Source organism: Heterocephalus glaber, unplaced genomic scaffold, assembly GCF_053883595.1.
Source record: "Heterocephalus glaber isolate CG9 unplaced genomic scaffold, H.glaber_assembly_v1.0 deba00000470, whole genome shotgun sequence".
Lineage (NCBI taxonomy): Eukaryota > Metazoa > Chordata > Mammalia > Rodentia > Bathyergidae > Heterocephalus > Heterocephalus glaber.
The window spans coordinates 23,709,533-23,736,591 of NW_028258145.1; positions in this window are offsets into that span (position 1 = coordinate 23,709,533).

Genomic DNA, 27,059 nt, shown 5'->3' on the forward strand with positions numbered 1-27,059 from the left:
TATTTTCAAATTTCAAGTGAAACATAAAACTTGCCATATGTTAAACCCCACATAAGCTACTAGATTGAAGTTACTGTCAATTTCATTATCAGATTATCTACATTTTTTCAGTCTTTCAATGGTACCATGTTTTTGTGAAGTTGAGTTACTATTACATTTTTTGTGCTTTCTTTGGTAAGTACACCATGCCCTATGTGAAAATCAATGTGAAATAGGAACTGAGAATACTAATGTCTAATTTTATTGGAAGATTTGAGAAGCTGTACAATATTCAGTAGGCACATACTTCCTCTCAATGACTGTTCAAGATTGAAATAAAAATACTATTGTTTCTTTCAAATTATGGGAGCTTTAAAAAAAATTAAATTTGTGTGTGTATTTTTTTAAACAGCTTTTAACTTAGTAGGAATTATTATGCTTATTAAGTTTTTTGTTTCTAATGTCATATATAGAATTGTCAGGTATTTTTTTGTTGTGAAACAATTACTGAGAAAATAATATACCATGAAACATCTAGACTGGTCATTTATATATGTATATATTATATTAACAGCCTCATTTACACTTCTTTTTGGTATGAACTTGTCTAGTTTTGTTCTTCACAGAGTTCTAACAGTCCAATTGTGAACAACGCTCAGTCTCTGAGGCATGGTAATTTTGGTAGTATGATTTTGGGATTCCCCACACCTGTATAGCTGTCCCTGGTAATTCCTTACCTGGTAGCACATTCTATTTCAGAAGAAACCTACCAAGACCTGTAACATCAACCCAACATACTCTTTGTAGTTATCTTTTGGTAGATATTTATTGGTTTTGTATTTCTTAAACTAAATGAAGGCTATCTAGGCAAAAGAGGTCTAGGATGTATTTAGTCAGTACATTTTTTTCTTTAAAATAATATCTTTAAACTGTCACAAATTTTCTCCCTATTTCTAGTTTACTGACTTGGAAGGAAAAAGAGACAACATTCCCTCTTCATCATTGTTATTCCCTTTATTTTGTTTTCTTGTGATAAAGATGTGCCCATCCCTATCAGGTAAGGCTAGTTTAGGAGCCAGAAAATTTCATGCACTCTCACTGAGTCACAACTGAATAGGGACTGACTGGGTTCCTCTCTTGATTTGGTTAAGACCTCAAAAAGATAAGTGGTTTGCTGTTAGCCAGTTCTCTCTTTAGAACTGGAAGATGTACATAGTTCTGATTTCCAGTCTGATATTCAAATTACACCGTTATTGATGTCTAAGTGAAATTTAAGCTCATTTTATTCTTTAAAAAAATTCCTGCAGTTGATCAGCCATAACTTTTTTCCCTCCATTTGAAGCAGCTTATTGGTTCATGTTTGAGAAGAAGGCACTATTTCATCTTTAAGATGGTTCTTTTATAATGGCAGGCTAACTTTTCTCTTTGGGTCTAGGAAGTACTTGGGAAAGAGAGATGCTGTGTGCCATAAATACAAATGGTTATACTCTACTGAAACAAGCTCTAGCATATAACATCTGATATTTTTCATGACTTTGCATATAGATAGTATGAATTAGGAAATGCACTTTTTTTGAACTCTACAGCTGTTCATAAAATTGTCACAGAAATTTGCATTTAAAATACACATATAGGGAATTTGCACACATTTATGGAGCTCCCTGGAATCCTGGAGGGCTAGAATTTATGCCTACTGGCAAATACTTTCCTGTCACATATGAAGAAAAGAATGGATAACTCATATCTGTAAGGCTTGGTAATTTGGGTCTCATGAGCATTAATAATGGGGAGAACAGGCCTTGGATTTGATCAGATATTTCTATAAAAAGGATAATATTGTACTTTTTTTTGGTACTGGGGATCGAACTCAGGTCCTTGCGCTTGTGAGGCAGGTGATGGAACCACTGGGCTAAATCCCTGGCTCTATATTATACATTTTAATGATAGAGCAGGGTAGTAAAATGCAATTGGATCAAAGTTGTTTCAAAGATGTCAAAAATCATAAAAAATTCAAATTTTTAGTATTTGGCTGGCAAACTTTAAAAAATAGAGTTGTTTAGATGAAAGCAGTTATTTAAATAGAAAATTTACATTAAAATTAGCTTTTATAGGGTATGGACTTTTGCACATATAAAACTTCTTCCAATAACTTCATTATTGAAAATAGATTGGATTTTAAATTGTTAATTTTTGAGAAATGTTCGTATTATATAGTAGAGCATATTAGCTGTGAATAATTTAGAAAATACAAAAATAGTAAATAATAAATTAATGCTCACACAAATCTACATCCAAAGGTAATTATCATTAACATTTTTGTCATCTCTTCTTAATAAAGGTTTTGATATGAGCATGAACTTCCACTACTTCATTGTTAAAGGTTATATTACATTTTGTTGAGTCAGTGAGCCATGATTACTAAATGTCTCTTCTTTTAGGCATTTAGAAGATGGCCAATTTTTTGTGAGCTTTAATAATAGTTTGAAGCTAGGTGTAGTGGCACACACCTGCAATGGCAGAACTCTGGGAGGCTGAGGCTGGGGGTGGGGGTGCATAATTTCCAGTCCAGCCTGCACATTTCAGTGACTTATTAAGACTCTGTTTCAAAATTGAAAAATATTTTTTAAAAACTTTTTAAAAAGGTCCTAGGATGTATTTCTCTGAAAAGACCCTGGGTTCAATCCCCAGTACCACAAAAATCAATCAATCAATCAAAAAAAGTTTTAATAAACAGTTTTATACTTACTTATTTACACGCATTTTCTTTTTTTTGCTTTAAGATGAATTCCCAGAATTTGATTTTTTAGATTAAAAGGAGTGAAGATTACTAATACTTATTAACCTCCAAAAAGGCTGTATCAAATATACCAGAGATATTTTCTCCCTCTACAAGACACAAAACTCTTAATAGTTACTTACATTGGTGTCTAAGGCATAAAAAAACCCCATCATATTTTGCTTTGTGTTTTAAAATACTTATGAGGATTTACAGTTTTTTTCATTTTTGAAGTATTTTAAATTTTCAAATGTGTAAGTAGCGTAAAAGATGTAAAAGAAATTCTTGTAACCCAATAACAGAAAGCCAAATAATTAAAATAAGAATCGATAGAGCTACTGGTGTAGCTCAGTGGTAGAGCTCTTTCTCCATAGCACAAGTGAAGTATTGGTTTCAATCCCCAGTAATGCCAAAAAAAATGGAAAAATGAGCAAAGGATTCAAATGTGTTTCACCAAATAAAACATATAAATGACTAAAAAATGTATGAAAAAATGCTCAGTGTCAGTACTCATCAGAGAAATGTAAATGAAAACCACAATGAAATATCACCTCACCCCTGTTAGAATGGCTATCAACAAAATGATGTGATAACAAGTATTTGTGTAAGGATGTAGAGAAAAAGTAACTCATGTGTACTATTTTTGTGAATGTAAATTAGTAAAATCATTACGGAAAATAGTATAGAAGTTCTTAAAACAATTATGACTAGAATTACTAAAAAATCCAGCAATCTTATAAATGTATCTGAAGGAAATGAAATCAATGTCTCTCTAGGAGATACCTTCCTCATCATGTTCATTTTGTTATAATTCACAATAGTCAAGATATGTAAGTAACCTAAATATCTATCAATGGATGAATGGATAATGGCATGTGATACACAGATATAATAGGAATATTATTAAACTTTTAAAATGAAAGAATTTTTTCTGGGTATGGTAGGGCCCGCCTGTAATCCCAGCACTCAGGAAGCTGAAGCAAGAGGATTACTGCAAGTTTGAGTCCAGACCAGGCTACAGAGTGAGTTCAAGGCCAACCTGAACTATATAGTGAGACTCTGTTTCAAAAAAGTTTAAAAAAAAAAAAAAAGAAAGAGGGTTGGGGATTTAGCTCAGTGGTTGGATCGCCTGCCTCACAACTGCAAGGTCTCAAGTTTGATCCTTGGTACCAAAAATAAAAGAGAGAGAAAGATAGAGAGAGAGAGAGAGAGAGAGAGAGAGAGAGAGAGAGGGAGAGAAAGAAAGAACTTTTGCCATTTGCCATAACACGATTGAAACTTGAAGACATTTTACCAAGTGAAATAAGCCAGAAACATAAAGAAAAAATATACATGGTACATGGTTCACTTTAAAATAAATAAAAATAAAGCAGAGCCATCCCCAATGCCTAGAAGGTGAGACTTCTGGGCCGCCAACCACTGCCCCAAGAGCAAAGGAGCAATGCTGCCCCCAGTGCAGAGGAGGTGAACCTTTCAGGCCACCATACCACCACGTGAAGTGCAGAGGAGCAGAGCTGCACCAAGAGCAGAGGAGGTGAATGTTCTGGGCCACCATACCACCACCCTCAGTGCCAACAAGGAGGTGAGCCACATGGGCACCAGCAGCATACATCTTCCCACCACCTCAGTGAGATAAGAAGATATGTAAACAAATCTCAAAACCAGACTTGCAGATCACCTAAAGCAACCCCAAAGGGAAACGAGATGGAATAATCTGATGGTCAACAACCTGGACTCCCAGAACTGGCAACAAAAGAGGATCTGAAAAAAGGAAATCAGAAATAATTTCTCAGATAACAGCAAAGATTGTGTCCATAGTGCAAGACATGATTATTAAATTTAGAAAGGACACAGATTAAAAAAAAATAGAGAAGCTGAGGAACATGATAGAATCTCAACATAGGAAACAAATGGAATCCATAAAACAGACACAAACAGATTTCCAGGAGATTAAAAACTCCATTGAAAGTTTACCCAGCAGAATGAGCCAATGTGAGGACAGAATTTCAGATATAGAAGATAAGATGGCAATTAGTGACCAGGAAAAGAAAAATTGCTTTAAAATAGTAAGGGACCATGAAAAATCAATCCAGCAGCTGCTAGACAACACAAAGAAGAATAACATAAGACTGATTGGACTCAATGAAGAAACAGGAGAGAGTGCAGATGGCATAAAAAAACTGTTCATGGAAGTGATGGCAGATAACTTCCCAAGAAGGGGAAAAGAATTTAACATACAGATAAGGAAGGCATATAGGACTCCAAATATCCTTAATCAAAAAAAAATCTACATATAACCATATAATAGTTAAGATTCTAGAAACCCAACAGAAGAACAAAATTCTACAAGTAGTGAGAGAAAAGAAACAAATCACAAAGGAAAGCCCATCAGAATGACAGCAGACCTCTCAACTCAAACCCTAAAGGCAAGAAGAGCTTAGAGTGATGTATTTCAAGCCCTAAAGGAAAACAGCCTCCAACCCAGATTGATGTACCCTGTAAAACTATCTTTCAAAGTTGATAGAGACAATGACAAAGAGCATATTAGGAACTTCATGAATACCAAACCAGCACTCCAAAAAATTTTAGGCAGTATCCTAGGAAAATGCAATGATGATCACAACCCCAGGAAACACAGCAGAATGAATCCATTGGGCACAACGAGAAATTAAACACAAAGGGGGAGAATCCAACGAAAAGAAAAAGCCATGACAAGGATAAGTCAATAAGGATCAGATATAACAACCAATGTTAATGGCCTCAATTCACCAATCAAAAGAAATAGACTGGCAGAAAGGGTCAGGAAGCAAGATCCAACAATATACTGCATACAAGAAGCACACTTAATTCAAAAAGCAACACATTGACTGAAAGTTAAAAGCTAGAAAGCAATACTCCATGTGACAGGAACCTGAAAAAAAGCAGGAGTAGCTATCCCCTTTGCAGATCAAGTGGATTTCAAACCAACACTGATTAAGAGAGATGAAGAAGGATACTACATCCTTATGAAGGGAATGATCCAAGAGGAAGAGATGACAATCAAATATAAAGCTCCAAGCACTAGTGTGCCCAACTATATAAAAAAATTCTAATGGACATGAAAAATCAAATAAGCACTAATGCAATATTAATGGGGGACCGCAATACTCCACTGTCACAAATACATAGATCAACTAGACAAAAGACAATAAATTACTAGAACTCAATCAAACTCCTGAAAAAATGAAGTGAATAGATGTTTACAGAGTGTTCCACCCCAAAAAATCACAATACTAATTCTTTTCAGCTTAACATGGGTCATTCTCCAAAATAGACCACATACTTGCTCATAGAATAATATTTAGGTACGTGCAAAGGAATTGAAGTTATCCCCTATATATTATTGGACCATAGTGCAATGAAATTGGATATCAAGAGCAAAAGGAACTCGAAAAATTTCATAAACACATGGAAATTGAACAACACACTACTCAATAACCAATGGGTCACAGAGGAAATTAAGGAAGAAATCAGACAGTTCCTTCAATTAAATGACAATGACAATACAACATATCGGAATCTATGGGACACAAAGAAAGCAGTCTTATGAGGGAAATTCCTAGTAGTGAATATGCCTATTAGGAAAACAGAGCAAGCCCAATTAAACAACCTGATGCTAAACCTCAAGCTTCTAGAAAAAGAAGAGCAGGACAACCCCAAAGCTCATACAAGGGAGGAAATTATAAAGATCGGAGCAGAAATCAATGCAATGGAGACTAAGAGAACAATATAAAAAGTCAATGAAGCCAACAGTTGGTTCTTCAAAAGAGTAAACAAAATTGACAAACCCTTAGCCAACCTTATCAGAAAAAGGAAAGAAAAGGCCCAAATCCATGCAATTAGGAATGAAAATGGTGAAATTACAATGAACCCAGCAGAAATCCAGAGGATCTTCAATACCTATTTTGAGAATTTATACACCAATAACATGGAAAACACAGAAGAAATGGACAGATTTCTAGATGAGTATGAATTACCAAAGTTGATTTAAGAATTACCAAAAATTCTAAATGACCCAATATCAATTAATGAAATTGAAAACATAATTAAAAACTTACTGACTAAGAGAAGCCCAGGTCCTGATGGTTTCAGTGCTGAACTCTACAAGACATTTAGAGAGGAATTACTGCCACTACTGTTTAGACTCTTCAATGAAATTGAAAGGGAAGCAATACTCCCAAATTCATTCCTGGAAGCAAGCATCACCTTGATCCCCAAAGCAGAGAAAGACCCAACCATAAAAGGGAACTAGAGGCCAACCTCTAATAAACATAGATGCAAAAATCCTTAATAAGATACTGGCAAATAGAATGCAGAAGATCATCAAGAAGATCATACACCCTAATCAAGTGGGATTCATATCTGGGATGCAGGGATGGTTCAACATACGCAAATCAATCAATGTAATACACTATATCAATAGAGCCAAGGACAAAAACCATATGATCATCTAAATAGATGCAGAAAAAGCATTTGACAAAATCCAACAAACATTTATGATAAAAATCCTACAAAAAATGGAATGGATAGTCTCTACCTCAATCAGATATAAGCCATCTATGAAAAACCAACAGCCAATATCACACTAAATGGTTGAAAACTGAAATCCTTCACACTAAAATCAGAAAGAAGACAAGAATATCCACTATCACCACTCCTGTTCAGTATAGTTTTGGAAACTTTAGCCAAAGCAATAATACAAGAGAAAGAAATAAAAGGCATAAAGATAGGAAATGAAGAAGTCAAATTGTCCTAATTTGCAGATGACATGATACTCTATATAGAAGACCCCAAGAACTCCACCAAATGTCTTCTAGACTTAGTAACCAAATTCAGTAAAGTAGCTGGATACAAGGTCAACATACAAAAATCAATAACTTTCCTCTACATGAACAACAGACTCACTGAGACAGAAATAGGGCCAAAAATTCCTTTCACAATATCATCCAAAGACTGAAATACCTAGGAAGCAACCTAACAAAAGAAATCAAAAACCTCTTCTCTGAAAAATATAGCACTCTGAAAAGAGAGATTGAAAAGGAAATCAGAAAATGGAAAGACATCCCCTGCTCCTGGGTAGGAAGAATCAACATAGTGAAAACGGCCATACTTCCAAAACTGCTATATTGATTCAATGCAATCCCAATTGAAATTCCAGTAGCATACTTCAAGGACCTTGAGAAAACAATCCAAAAATTCATTTGGAACAAGAGACATAGAATAGCAAAAGCAATTCTAGGTAACAGAGACGTTGCAGAGGGTATCACAACCCCCATCTTGAAACTATACCACAAAGCTACTGTGATAAAAACAGCATGGCACTGACAAAGAAACAGACTTGAGGACCAGTGGAACAGATTAGAAGATGAACAAACAATGACAGACACACTCAGCCACATCATTTTTGATAAAGGAGCCAAGCACCCTCACTAGAAGAAAGATAGCCTCTTTAATAAATGGTGCTAGAAAAATTGAGTTTCAACTTGCCAAAGATTAAAACTAGACCTATATCTCTCACCATGAACTAAACTAAAATTGAAATGGATTAAAGATCTAAATATTAAAATAGAAACACAGAGGCGGTTGGAACAGAGGTTAGGTAGAACTCTTGAAGACATTGGACTAGAAAACTATTTTATGAACAAAACCTCAGTTGCCCCTGAACTAGCACAAACAATCAACAAGTGAGATCTCTTCTTATTAAAAGGCTTCTGCACAGCAAGAGAAACCACCAACAGTGTGAAGAGACAACCCACAATCTTGGAAAAAATTTTCACCTGCTGTTCCTTAAACAAAGATTTACTATCTCGAATCTATAAAGAACTTAAAAAAAACAGACCTCCCAAATTTAAAGACCCATTTCAAACATGGGCATCTGAACTGTAGGGACATTTCTCAGACAAAGAAGTAGAAATAACAAATAAACATATGAAAAATGTTCAACAGCGCTGGTCATTTAAGAGACGCAAATGAAAACAACGCTGATATTCTACTTCAACCCAGAAAGAATGGCTGCTATCATAAAATCAACCAATAACCAATGCTGTTGGGGCTGTGGGGAAAGAGGAACCCTGCTCCACTGCTGATGGGAGTGTAGACTGGTGCAAGCACTGTGGAAATCAGTATGGAGATACCTCAAAGAACTAGGACTGGAAGTCCCATTTAATCTAGCTATTCCCCTGCTGGGTATCTTCCCCCCAAGATTAAAAGAATCATACCACAGTGATATATGTGTACTCATGTTCATAGCAGCACAATTTGTAATAGCTAAAACTTGTAAACAGCCCAAATGCTGATCAACTGAAGACTAAATGATGAAAACGTAGCTTTTTAATAAAATGGCATACTACTTAGCCATAAAAAACGAGAAATTAGAAACATTTATAGCTAAATGGATGCACATTGAAACAATACTCTTAAGTGAAATAAATAGGACACACATGTGTAAATACTGAATATTTTCTCTAGTGTGAGAAACTGAAAGTGTAAATAACGACTAAAAGTTATAATAGATAATGTGAAATTGGAAGAAAAGGGGCAAAGGGGAAGTGGGAGGGGTAACGGGAAGGAAAAAAGGGAATGGAATTAATATGAGAAAATGAAAAAATGGAAACAAAGTCTTTCTAATTAGGGAGAGATAGAGAGGTTGCAGGGAGATCGGGGAAGGGGGAAAAATAAGAACCAAGAGAGATTATGTAAAGGTGCACATTTCGAATGATGAATGTCATTATATTGTGTGCCTAAAATGTACCAATAAAATTAATTAAAAACAAAACAAACAAACAAAAAATAAAATAAATCAAAATAGTCAAACTGAAAGAAGGGAATAAAATGATGATTGCCTGGGGTCAAGGAGAAGGGGAAATAGGGACGTACACAAAGTTTTGGTTATAAACAAAGAATCAATCAGACCTAGGGATCTGTATACCATAGTGTGTATAGTTAACAACACTGAATTTTATACTTAAATTTGCTAAGATGATAGGTTTTGTATTACCTATTCTTATCACTAATTATAGTGATACTGACAATAAATAAGATAGCAGGAGAAAAATGATGGAGGTGATGGATAGGTTTTTGGCGTAGGTTATTTGGTGGTTTCACAAGGACATACTTACTTCCAAACACCAATTTATATATTTTGAATATGTACAATTTTTTGTATGTCAATCATTCTTCTGTAAAATTATTTTTAAAATGCATAGAGATTACTTTGACAATATCCATGAAATGAAAATATACAAATGTTGATATTTGTATAATTTTGGTACTAGTTGTATAATTATGGCTCTGTGTGTGTGTAAAATAAAATTTTACATATAAATTTGAAGCTCCTCTTGTGCTGCTACTAAATCATACTTTTCTAGTTTTTCTTAGAAAGCAACCCTAGATCATAAATTAGTTAGCTTATCTTATTCCAGGGTACTAATTTTTTGTTTCCTTTTGTATGTAATTCAGGCTGGCCTTGAAATCACTATGTACCCCAGGCTAGCCTTGAACTTGCAGCATCCTCCTGCCTCAGCCTCCCTAGTACTGGGACTACAGGCATGTGCCACCATGCCTGGCTTCCAGTCTATGTTTTTATTTCATGGATTTTTCCCCATATTAAATTTAACATCATAAACATGTATTCAGGCACAAGTTTATCAGTTTTTTTGATGTTTGTTTTTGATGTTTTAATATTTTCGATGTTTTTAATGCTTCTTCTATCTGATACCCTTATTTTTCATTAAGTTAGAGCCCATTCTTTGGTAGAGTAGAAGAGCAAGGTTAGAAAATGGCCTGGAGCACTGTGAATGAGACAGATCACTTGGGTAGTTGATGGTTGTTTTAACCTTGTTTTACTCCAAGGGTGCAAACATGCAGTGCCAAGAATACAAATAAGAATCGAAGTGGATAGATGCAGCCCCCTGTCATCTTTGTCAGGTCTTTTCTGGCTTTCCCTAAATTCAGTGGTCTTGACAGCCCATATGGAGTGAAATGTGCCTAGGCAGATTTGACATTTCTGTGGTCTTGCTGTCAGCCTAGAGCTCAGTGGCTCCCCTCACACCTTCTCACCTGTCCCCTCTGTCTTTAAACAAGAAACCTCCAGTGTGAGTCTTCTTCATACCTCACATCTTTCTAGTTTGCCCTTCTCCTACCAGATAGACAATGCCTTGGCTTTTTAAAGGCTGATGTGGTCATGCTGAGTCTCCTGTGGATAATTCAGGATAATCTCATTATTTTCAGATCAATTGTTGTATGTGACATTGTACAATCACAAGAGTGATTACAGTACATGTTCTGATGATTAGGGTATAGGATATTGATGGGCCCTGTTTTAGAGTTTGTAGTAACTTGAATTTAGCCTTATTTGTCTTTCTCAAGCGACCATACTTATTATTGCCACATGAGGCATATGCCTCTGCTTCTTGCTTCTTGCAACACAGGAGCAAGAGAATGGGAGGTGGATCCTAATCCAGTTATATTAATATGATGCTCAAATATACAGATAGATTTTGAGTTTCCGTAAAGACAGTTTGGTTTTCATCACCTCTAAGCTTAGAGAACTCCAGAAGACTCTCCCACCCCTAGTACTCATCCTTTCCCATGCAAAGTTTTTTTCCTTCCTTTCTTCCTTCCTTCCTTCCTTCCTTCCCCCTCCCCTCTTTTTTTGAGATTGGTTTTCACTAAATAGTTTAGGCAGCCCTTGAACTCACTATGTAACTCAGGCTGACCTCAAACTCACTGCAATCCTCCTGCCTCAGCCTGCTGAGTGCTTGGATCACAGACATGTCCCACCATGCCCGGCTTTTCTATACAAATTTTTGACTTCTTTTAAAAAAAAATTTTGCTCTTACAATTTAATCCCATGTGCCTTCTCTTTTTAAGGGGTTCATCATAATTTTTGGTTTATATAAGGTTTTATGGGTTATATCTAGATTTTTTCCAAGACACTTAAGTATTCATAGGTGGGGCTTTTGGAAGGTGATTGGATTATGGGTCTTATAGCCAACTGGCTGTTCCAGAGCTGGGTCACTGGGGGCTTGGCCTGGAAGGGTTATCTCCACCCTCCTGTCTTTCCTTCATTCTCTGCTTCTGGGCTGCCATGAGGTGAGCAGCTACTCCTCTGTCATGCTCTCCACCATGTCATCCTGTCTTGGAGCCAGCCAATCATGAACTAAAAGCATGAGCCAAAATAAACCTCTCCTCTTTAAATTGTGAGTGTCCAGAATTGTGTCTCAGTGATGAGAAAAGTGACTGAGACACGGGTATTCTCATTTCCAGCATTAATCTACAATATTTCTTTTCCGGCTATCAAGAGTTTAATGCATGACAAGTGAATACTTCTCTATCACAAGTTCCCTTGGCTTTTCACAAGCATTCTGTGGAATTAACCATCCCCCCTCCTTGGAATACTCTTACTTCTTCTCAGCTTTCCTTTCACTTTCCTGGGCATCTTTCTCAATCTTGTTTGCAATCTCCAACTTTATTTATACTCTAAATATTGGAACACACATCTTGATCTCCATCCTGGATTACTTGCTTGTATTACTTTTATTTTCTCCTTAATGATTAGTTTCCATGTCTGTAAATACCACATATATTCTGTGACTTAAACATTTATATCTCTATTTCATTGTTCTGTCTTGATTTTGAGTCCTATATCTGAGTTCTCTGTTTTTCAGGCCTTGTCTTAGTCCTAACATGGGATTCTGTAGCAAAATAACTTAAACTTTGTAAACTTAAACAACAGAAGCATATTCTAGGAGTGGGGATGTACAAGATCAAAGCCCTAGAAGACTCAGTTTCTGGAGAATACTCTCTCTACTTTGTAGGTGACAACATCTTGCTGCAGATTCACTAGGCTACATCATTATATGGAAGCTGTGAATAAACTTCTGTGGGCTTGTGTTATGAAGGATCTATTCTTATTCCTATTCCTATTCCTATTCCTGAGGTCATTGCCTATTTCACTTGATCAGCTTTAAAGGCCCCACTTCTTAATATCATTGTGGATTAGGTCTCAACATATAAATTTCAAGGGAACAAAAACATTCAAACATAGCAGGCATTTCAATTGTAGTGTGTGCAAAAGGAGATCTCTGATTCCAATTCCAACAAGTTTCTACTCCAATAATTCCCACCATACTAGTGGGATCACCAACTACCTCAGTGACCAATAAGATGTGATGCATCTTCTCTCCCTCACTCTAGATGTCTGAAATATCATCAGGTCCTGCAAGTTCAACATCAAAATAGAAATTGTGCTGATTTGTATTGCTCATATATATTATGGAAACAGCCTTATCTGGTACCCAGCAGAATGAATCCATTGGGCGTGACAAATTAAACGCAAAGGGGGAAAATCCACCAAAAAGAAAAGGTCATGACAAGGCTTTTAAAACTTTTAACCTCATCTCCCTAATGAGTGTATAATTCAATCTTGTTATTGTACTGATTAGTATTTTTCTGATTCTAGTGCTGCACACCTTTCCATGTGCTGTACTGGCTATTTATCATCTTCTTGTGTCTGCTTTTTAATTGGGTTGTCTATTAATGAGCTGTAAGAGTTCTTTATATATTCTGATCATAGGTTATATGCATTGTAAATATGGTCTTTTTAAGGACTACTTTTCCTTTTAACAATGTCATTTAAAGTTCTAAATTTTGATGGAACCTAATTTATCAATTTTTTTCTTTTATACATCTTGTTTTTTGTATCCTAGGAAGTTCTTGCCTACCCTAAATTCATAAACATTCTCCCTTATAATTTTTTCTTAAAGTTTTATACTTTTAGGCTTTGATATTTAGGTTCATAGATCCTTTCAAGTTATTTTTATGTATAGAAATAAAGGGTTGAGGTTAATTTTATATATATGGATACCAGGGTTTCTAGTGCCATTTGCTGAAAACACTATTTTTTCCTTGGCTCTTGAATTGAGTTTATATTCTATAAAATGTTAATGTTAAATAATCTTTCAAAACTCAGTGGACCATATATGTGTGGTTCTATTTCTAGATTCTCTGTTTTATTTGAATGATCTGTATGTCTTTCCTGACACCAACACTGCCTTGATTACTGTAGCTTTTGAGGAAGTCTTAAAACTAGATACTAAACGTCTCCCAACACTGTTTTTTTTTTTTCTTTTTCTTTTTACTTTTCTAGGTCCTTTGTTCTCCTACATAACTTTTAAATTTCAATATCCAATTCTTCATTTATAGCAAGTATACATACACCTGAAATTTTATATATACCTTGTTTTTTCGGATGCTCCTAAATTCAAGTACAAGTTCTAGGGGCTCCTAGAGATTTCTTAGTATTTTGTCTATAGATGATCATTTCATCTACATATAAAGATTTTGCTTTACCTTGCCAATCCTATCCTAATTGTGTCATTTTATTGCCAGGCTTTTTGGTTTAGACCTATGTTTCAAAGTTTAGTGGACAGATGAAGAGTAGGCATATCTGCCCTTGTTCCCCACCTTAAGGAGAAAGCATTGTATCTTCTCCATTCATATAAGGTGTTCTCACTGGAAGAATGGATTAAATGTCTTTAATATGTTGAGAAGGTTCTGTTGTACTTCTAGTCTCCTGATAGCTTTTACCACAAACAGCTGTAGAATTTAGTCCAGTACTTTTTCTCCAACTTGTGATAGGATCATATGTCTTTTTCCTTTCCTCTGTTAAAACAATGTCTTCTGGGGGTAGATCTTCCAATGCTGAACCAACACTGCCATCCCTATAATAAAACTGCTTTCTACATACTGCCAGATCTGACTTCTAAGAGTTTGTTTTGTTAAACAAATTTCTATCTATATTCATATTTTTTTCTTCTATTATCTTTATCCAGTTTTAGGATTAGCACAATGCTGATTTCCTAAAATGAGGGGAGAAGTGTTCCTTTATTTTCTGCTTTAAATGTTTGATATAATTTATCAGTTAAAATGTATACGAGCCTGTTCTTGTCATATAGGTAGGTTTTCAAGCTAGGAATATACTTTCTTTAACAGGTGCTATTCAAATTTTATATTTCCTCCAGAGTGAGTTTCATTAATTTGTCTTCCAAGGTACTTCTTAGAAATTGTCAAATTTATTTCAAAACAGATTTTTGAAATATATTTTCTGTATCCTTTTAAATTCTGTAAAATCTGTAGTAATGTCTCCTAGATCTTGATATTTTAATTTTAAAAATGTATAGTTGATATTGTGTAATAGAAAGTAAAGGTCTAAAGGAGCAGGGGAAGTGGGAGGGATAAGGGAAAGGAAAGAAGGGAAATGAAAAAATTATGAGAAAAGGAAAACAATGGAAACAAAGTCTTTGCACATAGGGAAGGGTGGAGGCACTGAAGGGAGGGCCAGGGAAGGGGAAAAAAATAAGAACCAAGATACCTCATGTAAAGGTACAAGATCCCATTGATGTATGTAACTGTATTTTATACCTAAAATGTACCAATAAACTTAATGGGGGGAAAATAATCTTTGCTTTCTAAATATGTTTTTGTTGGAAATCAGATTGATTTGAAATTAATATTTCTACTTTCACATCATTTAATTTTTTCTATAATCTTTACCATTATTTTAATACAAGATATCATTCTATATTCTGGCCAATTTGGCCATTTAGAAAATGTTTTGCCTGTATGTATTCCTTGTTAATGATGTGCTTAGATACTTGTAGCACTGTATCTTGTTCCCTATCTTCTATCTTTTTTCCTCCTAGTCATTTGGAAATGTTGGCCTCTACTGAATAAGGAAGAAATGCATTTCTTTCTTTTTCTGTTTCTCATTCCAACACTGGCACCTTGTATAAGGCTAACAAGTACTGATACTCAGGGTGTACATAGCGAAGATCAATTAGTGCACTCTGCAGAATGAAAAGTCAGTGATGATCCCACAAGGGCAAGGACCATCCTCCTTTTGGCTCTCTGTGTGTCTCCAGTGCCCATCAGTCCCTTATACAAAATCAGCTTCAACAAGCCATTGTGAACTAAATGAATGAATAGAATCAGTCTATTTCTCTTTCTATACCTGCAAAATGTGTGTGTGTGTGTGTGTATGTGTGTAGCCTAGATCATTTCTGCCCTCGACAGTAGGTGCCATTATGTTATCCTTTTCCCAGTAACTTCCAAAAGGGAGACAAATACATAGGAAGAAAGGAATAAATGCATAACATATTATTAAGTAGCATCTTTGCCCCAAACTATTACCTATTGTAATAAATTAAATACATAATAAATCATGAATAAGTGATTTCCTATCTCTTTTTCTTCCTTCCCTTTCTCTAGTAAGCCCCCAAAATCACATCTCAAAACTTCTCACTTTGTTTGGAGATGATATTGAGTAAATGTATATTCATCAAGGTGAGACAAAAATCATAAGGTTCTTGGTTTCTTTCATTGTAATATTATGTCATCCTGAGATGACTTCAATTTTTAACAAGAATGCTTATATTCTGTTTCAAATTTTGTGATTGGCTTCATTGCTTTTTAAAAAAATTTTCATCTCTATATGAGAAAAGGAAAAATACGGAAACAAAGTCTTTGTAAATATGGAGAGGTGGAGGGGGTGAAGGAAGGGCAGGGGAATGGGGAAAAAATAAGAACCAAGATACATCATGTAAAGTTACAGGATCCCAGTGATGAATGTAACTGTATTGTATTCCTAAAATGTACCAATAAACTTAATGGGAAAAAATTTCCATCCCTATATATTTTTCTCACTTTCACATTTCTAAGGTAAATTCAGTTGTATGTGAAAGATGATAAATGGAGAGAAAATAAAGAAGAGAAGAAATAAACATAAATCTTCCAACTGACATCTTTTCCTGAAGGTCTTTTCAAGTATCTGTATTGTATGTTGATATCAACACCATGTCTACGTTATCTACCTGCCTGAAATGATTTGCTGCCCCATGAACCGTCCTGGACCTGGTGGTAAGGCCGACTCTGCCAGCATCCTTGACCTAGAAAGTAATACAATAACAACAGGGAGAACAACAGCAGCAGTGAGCCACTTTTACCACTATGCACCTTTTTCACAGATTTTTCAAAATTTTTGATTAAACAGTAATTTTCAGTTTAGTAGACAAAGCAGACTGGCAATCTAGTCTATAGAGAATTTATGCAAAATAAACCATGTATAGTAAATCACAAAGGAACTGGACAAAAAAATCAAACAAACATTAGGAGGAAAAAAAACCACCAAGATTCTCAAAAATTTTTTTAAAAAGCCATTATTATAAAGGATTTTGCCAAGAGCTACTGTATTTATTCCCTTGTTCCATTTGTTGGAAACCAACAAGAACATCTAGTGCTCAGTGCACATCTTATCATAAAGTCAAAAAGAAAGTAAAAGAAAAGGCAAAAAGCTAACAGCAAAGAACATGTTTAATTATGCCACACTAAAGAAAGAGATAGGAAGGGTTCCTTCCCAGAAAAATGTTCTAGTGGTGCCTGCCATATGTATAAATATATACTTCTTAAGTAAACATATTCAACTTCAATCAGAACATCTATCCTCCTGAATTTTTCATTTGTATGATTGTCAAGTGGCAGTGACTTTAATTTCAAATCTGTTTTAAAAATCCCTACACAATTTACTTCAGAAACTAATGGATGTGGCTAAGAAGATAAAAATGACCAGCAGTTGAAAATATATTAATCTTTTAAACCCCAAATCTGCTATGAAATACATTTGAATAAATATACACAATATATTTCACACCACTGTTTTCTGACGCCAACTAAATTATATACTGGTGACCTTGAAATAATGAGACAAATGTGTGAACAGATTTGCAGATTATTTATTCCAAGGACAGAAAGGTCTATAATCATCCACTGTACAGGGATGTTCAATGCTGCGCCCTAGCAAGAGCCAGACTCCAGACATGGAAAGGTGCCTTTCTGGGCTTAGCCTGCAGATAACTCACCCAAAGTGATTTATTGAAAAAGTAATGAGAAAAGATCAATGCATTACCAGTTCATTTATAAATCAGTCCCTATAGACTTTGGGAGCACAAGAGACCTAGCTTCATTCATAAGATTATAATGTTCCTAGTTGCTGCAAAGAGATTTAAAGTCATTTTTCATCGATTCATTTTTGTTTATCACATAGGGAAAAGATTTAGATGTTCAATTGAGATGAGAGGAAATGCACTTTGGGAAAATTCAGTGACGTTCCGACAGTTTGATGACGTGTTTTCGGCCACGGAAGCAGTAGGATTAATACTGCCTGGCACCGGTGGCAAAATTTAATCACTGCAGCATTGGAGAGCCTCAGTGGTTTGTCACCTGCAGTTGTGCTTTACAGGAAAGGGACTTTTCTTCATTACAACTGTGTAGTTAGTCATCTCCCGACAGGTTCTTCGTATTAATTTTGAATATGTTTTGGGGTTGTATATAGTCAATTTACCTTCACCTCCACTACTGTCATATGGGTATGAGAAGATGATAGGGATAAAAGGGAAACATTTGGGACTGTGATGATAATTTTGTGATTCACCTTTGGGGGTCGTTGGGCAATGTCACACTCTTGCAGCGTTATGCTGCTCTTTATGTTGTAAAGGAACTGACTGGAGGACAGTGATGACCCTTGCCTTTGCATTTTCTTCTCTCCTTGCATCCTCAGAGCAGGAGGCATAAAGAGCTTGAGTGTCTAAGGTGAGCTTTCCCCAGTGATCAGAGGCAGGTTTAGAATGGCTGTAACAAAACATTTTCAATTTCTTCAGTGTTACAGTTTTGAGTGCAGTAGTAGAGGTGCACATGGACTAATGGAGACAAGCAGCACTAGTGGTCATGATTTTTGACTGTTTAACTGGCTAAGAGTGAATCAGACTAATGCTTTGGGCTCCAGCAGAGCAAATTTTCTGCCCTAAAGCCTGGCAGGTTCATGAGCAGCAACCAACTGTGGCTATGGCTGGGGCACTAGAAAAGTTATTCCCTGGGGATAATTTGCAGGAAAAACAGCAATATGGTGGCAAAGTAAAATTGCTGGAGGCATTTTTAGAAGAAGTAGATTTAAGTTTGTTTTTTAAAATGCATTTTAAATTGGAAAACTTAGGATCACATTAGGAACAAGGCTACACTGAGAAGTGGATATTTATTAAGCACATAATTTATTGCTCAAAAAATGAGTACTTACAGGCCTTACCCTTGAACTTACGATGTCACAGTGGAGGAAGACACAAAACAAATCATTTTCCATTTGAATGAATGCTGTAATAGGCATGATAGAGATAAAAGTGTAGGATTAGACAATTAACTCCAATGAGCATTAATTTTCTCATCTTTGGAGTGGGATTTACAATAGCTCCAGACTATCTCTGTGACAATAAAATGAAGCAATAACAGTAAAGTGCTGAGTACAGTGCTTAAAACCTGAATTTTTTCATCTGGAAAATAATTTCACTTCATGAGGTTTGGGTGAAGATTGAGTGAGGTAATAATGTGTGTAAAGAACTTAGTGCATTGCATAGCATGTGTGAGGCACTCAAAATTTTTAGCTATAGATCTTGCTTCTTCCCTTGTTGTTATGGTAGTGCAAATAACACCAGCTGACTTAGTGTGTGACACATTTGTGTGTGGGGGTGGCTTTCAAAGCCATCTTCCCAGGAAATATAATTCTCAAGTTGAGTCTAGACAAATGGAAAGCTCTCCGAAAAGTGAAAATGACAGAGATAGAGCACCTTCCATAAAACTTCCACCTCTAGGATTTAGGCAGTCTCTCAACTCTGAATATTGAACCCTGTGTAAGTTAGTGGGACAGGCCTAAATTTTAGCCAGTTCCTACAGCTTTGCTGCTTTGAATGCATGTGTAATTGTGTGCAGGAAACTAAAATATTCTTATAGCATTAAGTGAGAGCTATTAAAATTTTTTTTAAAGAGAGCACAAATGTTCTTGGATATTTCAGTTCTGAGGTACAGGAATTCATCCAAATTAGTTCAAATAAGGAGAAGTGTTTACCATGAGGAAATATATGTACCAATAATGAAGTACCCAGAATGAATTCAGTCCCAAATAAAACTTCTAATTTCTTAAAGAGATTCATGTTTTACAGAGTTTAGCCAGAGCTAGGTTGAAGATTGAACAGTTTTTCACACTCTTAATTCTGCCTGCTTTACATATTTCCTACAATTGCTCCAAGATTCTACCATGCTGTCTCTTCATATTTTTTCAACTATTGGTAATTATTTTATTATTAAGTGATTTTGATGATGTTTTGTAAGACATTGGGAGAGGATGTATTTGGGGGCTGCTAGTCATTTTGCAATTTTAAATCTACTTAGTGCTTTCTAAATCTTCAGTTAGTAATTTTTTCCAGTTAGTGCTTATTTTACTGGCTGTGCTATATATTAATTTGTTAAGGTTAGCTTTGCATTTCTGGTGTAGTCTTTGCGTGAGTAATTTTGGTCAGTTTTTATTTATTTTGGTGCAGCGATAATAGTGGTCAGCTTCTTCTCTAAGAGCTCAACCATGAATGAGGCAATGTCAGAAATCTATAACTTGAAGGTAGCTCAGAAGCTGACCTGGATTTTATCATTATTAATTGCTATGGAAAAAAAAATTCATGCTGACTTGTAGGATATTATTCAGAAGATTTACTATATGCACACCGTGGTGTTTATTCACTTCAGTACTTAACAAGGGTCACTCAGCTGCATAATATTAGCCTAGAAGCAAGGTGAAAATAATGAAATATTATTTGAGAAATTAGGAAGAATAATTTCTCTGTGTTAGTGTGTGACTAGTCTTAATATGGGATATTCCAAGTGCACTTTTTTGCTATGACCATTTGTTAGTTACTTTCTCATTCCTGGGACAAAATATACAACACCCAAAAGCTAAAGGAGAAAAAGTTTATTTTAGCTCAGAGTTTGTAGATGTTTCAGTCTATATTCAGCTGGCTCCAAGTCAAGGTGGCATGGCAGAGGAGAAACAGTCCATGGCATGGCGTGGCAGAAAGGAGGCAGTAGCCTTTCTGCTGTGCTCTCTTTTATTCCACAGAAGCTACAAACCTGTCAGCTGATGCTCCCACACCTGGGATCTGGCTTCTGTCTTTCATAATCCCATCACCCACAACTAGCCTAAACCAATCAATTTGTTATTCAGGTATAATGTGCTCCTAATCCAGTATCACATACCCCTGATCCAGCCACCTCCCCAAACCCCACCTATATGCACATGAGGCTTTGGGGAGACATCTATGGTATATATAAGCAATAACATCATTTTACATGCACAAAAAGTACATGGTAAATCCTCCTCCTTTATTTCAGAAGGGAGTATTCTCTTAAATGCCAGACTTAGAAGCTATAGCTGGTTGGCAGGTCACAACTATAGATGAGTAACTGTTTTCTATATATGATTACTAGAAACATGTGTCCCCACCTGAAGAAATAGTCACCATTCAATAGATATTTACCACACAAAGGAATTACAGCAAACTGTGGGCTCTATAATTCTATATTAATCTCACTCTCTTTGTCATTCTTGATAGTGTTACGAGGAAAACAATGGTCATCATAATGTTCTAGATACAAAGACCAAATGGATTTCAATTATGGGACCATAATTATGGTCTCCTCTGTAAGTAAATCAGCTTAAAAGAAATTTCAGTAGAATGCTGCTTTGTTAATTTAGCTCCTTCGTGATGCCTCGTCTCCCTTCCCTCATTCACAAGTGGCTGATAGTCACATTTACTTTCCTCCTTGATCTTGGGTTTTCACATCCAAAAGTGACTGAAGATTTTCTTGAACTAGAAAGGTAGATTGTGTATGGCTGTCTGCTCAACTCATAAGCTATTTCTAAAAAGAAGAAAAAAAATCTAAGCAATAATTTTGCTCTATATAATAATAGTTCTTTCTTTCCATGGATACTTGATGAAATCAAAATAGCTACTCTGGCCCCAGGTCAATGAACTAATGATTGGAGTTTTAAATAAATGATCTGACTATGATAAGGCAGCATAAGTGTCATGCCTAATAGGTATCTTGACTATTTCCTAACTACAGATATTCCATATCAGGTTCTCTCTCCTAGGAAAAGCAAACACACAAACAAACACACTCATTTAGAGTAAACAATCACATAGTACTAAATTACTAATTCATATGTTATACTTCAGGATTTTAGAGGCAGAGCGGTTATGAAGCTGAATAGATGATTTTTAATGCTGTCCATGTTCTATACTTTCCAAGTTTAACCAGGGATTTCTTAGTTTCAATAAAGAGCTAAGTAACAAAATACTGACCATTTTTGAATCTATACATAAAATTGTATATATTGAGCCTTCTTCACAAAAATCAACTTTAAGGCTTTCATTGTGTGGACATATAAATCATTCATCATCAGCTAGGCAGACACACTGCAAGATGCAAGATGCAGCAGAGAACTGAAATAAGGTCTTTTATCTCTTGAGTATACAGTATATGTATCCATATATAAATTTGTTTCCATGAAGTATATCTTACAGATAAAAATTTATAAATATAAAAATTAAGTTCAATAGGTTTTTATATAATTTTTAATTAAAAGTAAAGAGAAGGACAGTATTATTATGAAAGACTACCCAAAGTTAATGCAACAGCATTGTAGGACATGCTTTCAGAAAAAAAATGGAAATTTTCTTTGCAATCAATTAGAATAGGTCTGTGGAGGTAGGGATTGATCTAGAAAAATACTCAGGGAGCAATAGTGCTAGTGAAGACAGTGTCTTGCGATGGGATCTCTCTGGGTAGTTTGCTTACATTAGAAACTATAATCTTGATTTTTTAGATAGTTGGGAGTCAAGATAATCCAACTTGTGATGCAGAACAAGTTTAGGGCTGTGGTACCTGCCTTTATATAGATAAAAATGAAAATATAATTCATTTAGAATGATTCAAGTGCTACCGTTTAGAAAGAAGGAAATAAGGGTCCAATAGATTTTGTACTTAATTTGACTGTAAACGCAACAAAATGTTCAGAAGGCTTTCCAGATGAAGTGTAAGAGGGGTCAAAAATGATGAAAAGTGAGATGGATCTGGGTTTTGGTAAAGTATGATTAGGCTACAGGCTATACTGCTAGAACAAAAACACCAAAGACAGAGTGGTTCAAACAAGTTAGGGGCTTATTTTTATCTCATAAAACATTCTAGTGAAAATCTATTCATAGCTGGCAAGATGATTCTCCTCCATGAGTTATTTTAGGACCTTGATTCCTTTTGATGTTATTGCTACCCAGTTTTGAAGGAGATTGTCCAGTTGGTTGTGAATAGAGGTGACTCATTTCCATCTCTAAATCCCAGCCAATAGAAAAGGGAAAAATAAATTCCAGGACAAAAAGCTTTATTTTTTGAGGAGATGACCCATAGTTTGCACAGACCACTTCTACTTGTATCTTAATGGCCTTAATTTCACCTCATAACACCAGCTGTTAGTTGTCTGGTAGAGATTTTCATAAGCAGTTGAGAAAGGATGAGACTGAGGATATAAAATTGGGAACTACTATATGGTTGTAGATGATGTTGATGTCAGAAGACTGAAGTCCTTTAATAGCAAGTGTTGAGAAAGGAGAAGAGGTCTGATACCTGGTTCCAGGGATCTGCTACATTTACAGGTCAGGAAGATGAGAAGATAAAGACAGAAAATAAGAACCCAGTGAGAAAAGAAGAGAATAAAGATACATAGTATGTATCAGTACAAATATATGTGTAGCAACAGTAATACACACAGGCACACTCAAGGGAAAAGCTTTCGCCTTTTGTATAGTTGTGTACAAATCTCTCATGTTCTAAATTGTGCTAGCTTTATGGTAAGTTTTGCTAACGTAGATCCAGTTCTCTTACCTCTGCTCACATTGTTCTAGACTGCCTAAATTATTCTTGATCTTTGCATTTATATACATAAAAAATCTGTTTCCAAAGTTTAGCACTTAATTGAAACTATGTTTTGAGTGGTAGAACTAAAAGCATTCTTTCTATTACATCATAAATGTCCCTACATCCTGTGTCATCAGACCTTGTTTATAGTCTCCTTGTTGTGTTTCTGTAGCACTGCATTACCCGCTGGTAAGGATACTTGTTTCATCTTCCTTTCTACACTGGGCTGAATGTCAGCCAACACAATTATTCCTTTAGAGAATCAAAGATACCAATTATCAGATCAACTAAAGATGCTGTATTTCTTCGTAACTACTTTAATAACCTTATATCTGCTAAATAAAAAGGAAGGTCAGCCAAAACATTTAAATATAACACCATTGCCTATAGTAAAGACTTGGAAATGAACAGAGATTATTCATAATAAGCTACTAAGACATAATTAATTGCTTAATTTAACAGCCCCCATTAATTATCAGACCATAAGCATAACTGAAATTACAACTTGAATTTGAATTTCAATAGACAATTTCACTGTTATTTTATTTCAAAATTTCTGAATTACTAGCTTGGGCCTGCCTTGATAGGAATATGAACTAAATGAAGAGTCAGATAATTTACTTTGTAAGATGTAGAATATTGATAGTTTGAAGAGAACATAGAAGAAAATATTTTTAAGATTTGTACTGAGAAAAAAAAAAAGATTTGTATTGAGAGAATTGTCTATTCTAATGCAGCTGTAAGAAACCCTACAAAAAGATCCTGTGTACTCCTTACTCAGTTTCTTCCAACACCAGCCTTTTGCAAAATTCTAGCACAAATTCATAAACTATGATGTTGATATAAATGCAGTTGAGAGTCTATCACCTTTACGAAACTTGGTGTTGTTTTTTATTATAATGCCCACATACTTTCCTCCCAAAGAAGCCACTAATATATTCTCTATTTCTATATTTTTCTTATTTTAAGGATATCATGTATATAAAATTATACAGTATCTCTTTCTATATATTATACATAGAATATACAGCCTTAGAGACTGGCTTTTTTTCCCCACTGAGTATAATTACCTCCAGATTTATTCAAGCTGTTACATGTACTGATAGATCATTACATTTTATAGCTACCAAATTGTTTTCTAGAGTGACTGTACCATTTTATATTCTCACCAGCAATGTATAAATGAGCCGACTTATCTGTATCCTGAACATTTTTGAGGTTAGCACTCTTTATTTTTTTGACCATTTGATAGGTGTGTAATGACATATCACTGTGGTTTTAATTTGCATTTCCCTAATGGTTAATGATGCTAAACATCTTTTCATGTGCTTATTTGCCATCTGTTTGTCCTTTTTAGTGAAATGTCTCGTCTTTTTTTTTTTTTTTTTTTTTTTTGCCTATTTTCTAATTGGATTGTTTTTGTTTCACTGATGAGTTTTGAAAGTTTTCTTTTAAAACATATTCTATTTACACATCCTTTGTTGAATATGTGGTTTGCAAATATTTTCATCCAGTCTGCAGCTTGTCATTTCACCCTCTTCATGGAGTCTTTCACAGAGAAAATATTTGATGAGTTTTGATGAGGTCCATAATATCTTTTTAACTGGAGAACATGGCAAGATTCTATTCCTTGAAGATTTCCTGCAGTGCTTGTGCTTATTAGGGTCTATCAGGTTCAAAAGTATTCTTATGTTGGTGTCATTTACAGTAAACCAAGTCTCCAAACTGATGCAGTTTATCTTTGACAAGAAGTTGCATGCACCTATTCATTATAAACTTGAATTTATTGAGTCAATGATTTTCAGAGTGTGGTCATATCTACGTAGTAGGCAAGTGGTAGATAGGAACCAAGATTTCTAGACATATAACGCATCCAACAATTGACCTTTCTTTTTGTGTACAGCTATAGCCAAGGTAATGCACTTAAGTCTGACAAATTGGAGTTTGTCCTTAAAGACCTTGTGTGCCATATGAGGAAATGCTGTCAGCAAGTTGAGAGAATAAATTCTGAGACTTTCAATCTGGAGAGCACACCCAAAGATCATTAACAGATTACACAAGGATGGCAAACTGGCAAAATTAAATGTCTTTTAAGGGTGTACAGAAAAATAAGAAAGCAAGTCTCTAAAACCTTGGGAAATTGTTGTTTAAATATTATGTTAATTTCCTACTAGATATGCAAATAGTGTGAATCTAGCAAAAGTGAATGCTAAAGAATACTGACCAAGACTGGCCATTTAATTTTTGACTCCAATGTGAAGGAAAGTGTGAGTCTCCTTGTTAAACAAATTAAGAAATTCAAAATCATTTTAATGACAGCAGTTAAAAAATAAGGGCAGGGCTCTTATAAGCACCAGGAAATGTGTAACCATACAGAATGCATGCACATGAAGTTGGCTCTAATGACAAACATTACAAAATAAACATTTGTCTCAGGGATTGATGACAGCATGATATTAGGGTCGACAACCACAGGGAAGTGAAGAAGTCTGACCTTATCTACAGATCTTGTAAGTCTCAACAGGGTGATATCTTTACTCACTTGTCTGAGAAAAAAATGTTACAAGAAATGAATGTTACAAGAAATAGCACAGGGAATAACAACTCTCTCCTGACATGGCAGGCCATTTATTTTTTCAGTGAGAATGGAGCTAATTTTCATAAAAGCATAGCCATTAATTGAGAATGTTAAAAGTTTGTGTATGTATTCCACATCTGGCATTGTCTTTGTCCCAGAGACTTTGTGAGGCAAACCCAAGGTCTATCATAATAATAGGGGATGTATCGAAATGAGTAATCAATAACTGCCTTCAAATGGATGCGGAGGGCCAGGGATTTAACTCAGTGGTTTCACCGCCTGCTGCACAAGAGCAAGGACCCGAGTTCGATCCCCAGTACCAAAAACAAAAACAAAACAAATGGATGCGGATTCTTCTCCTGGGATTTGTAGAAAGAAGTTCTCCTATTAAAATTAAACTAAGGGACTTCAATTACATAGAAAAATCTCATTCTACACGATTAACAGGAGCAAAAAAAAAAAAAAAATCTAACTTAGAAAGTGACCTAAGAAAATAGGAGTGATAAAGATAGAATTTCAGAGAGTGATTGAAATTGCTTCCACTGACTCAGTAAAATTACTACAAGGAAGAAGTAACAGATTATTCACAGGATTAGTGATCAAATTATTACTCACTTGTCCATTGGAAAAGGAGTCCTTTGTCCCTGTTAAAGCAAGGATATTTTACTCTGGCAAGTATATCTAACCTGTGGCCTGTGGATGGACATGCTGTATAATAAGAAAAAATATTATAAAGTAAAGGAAATTGTGTTACTGACATTAACTACATTATATATTTTAGTGGACCAAGACCATTGCTCTTTGTTCAGTGAAGTCCAGACAAGCCCAGGTAAGAAAGGGATG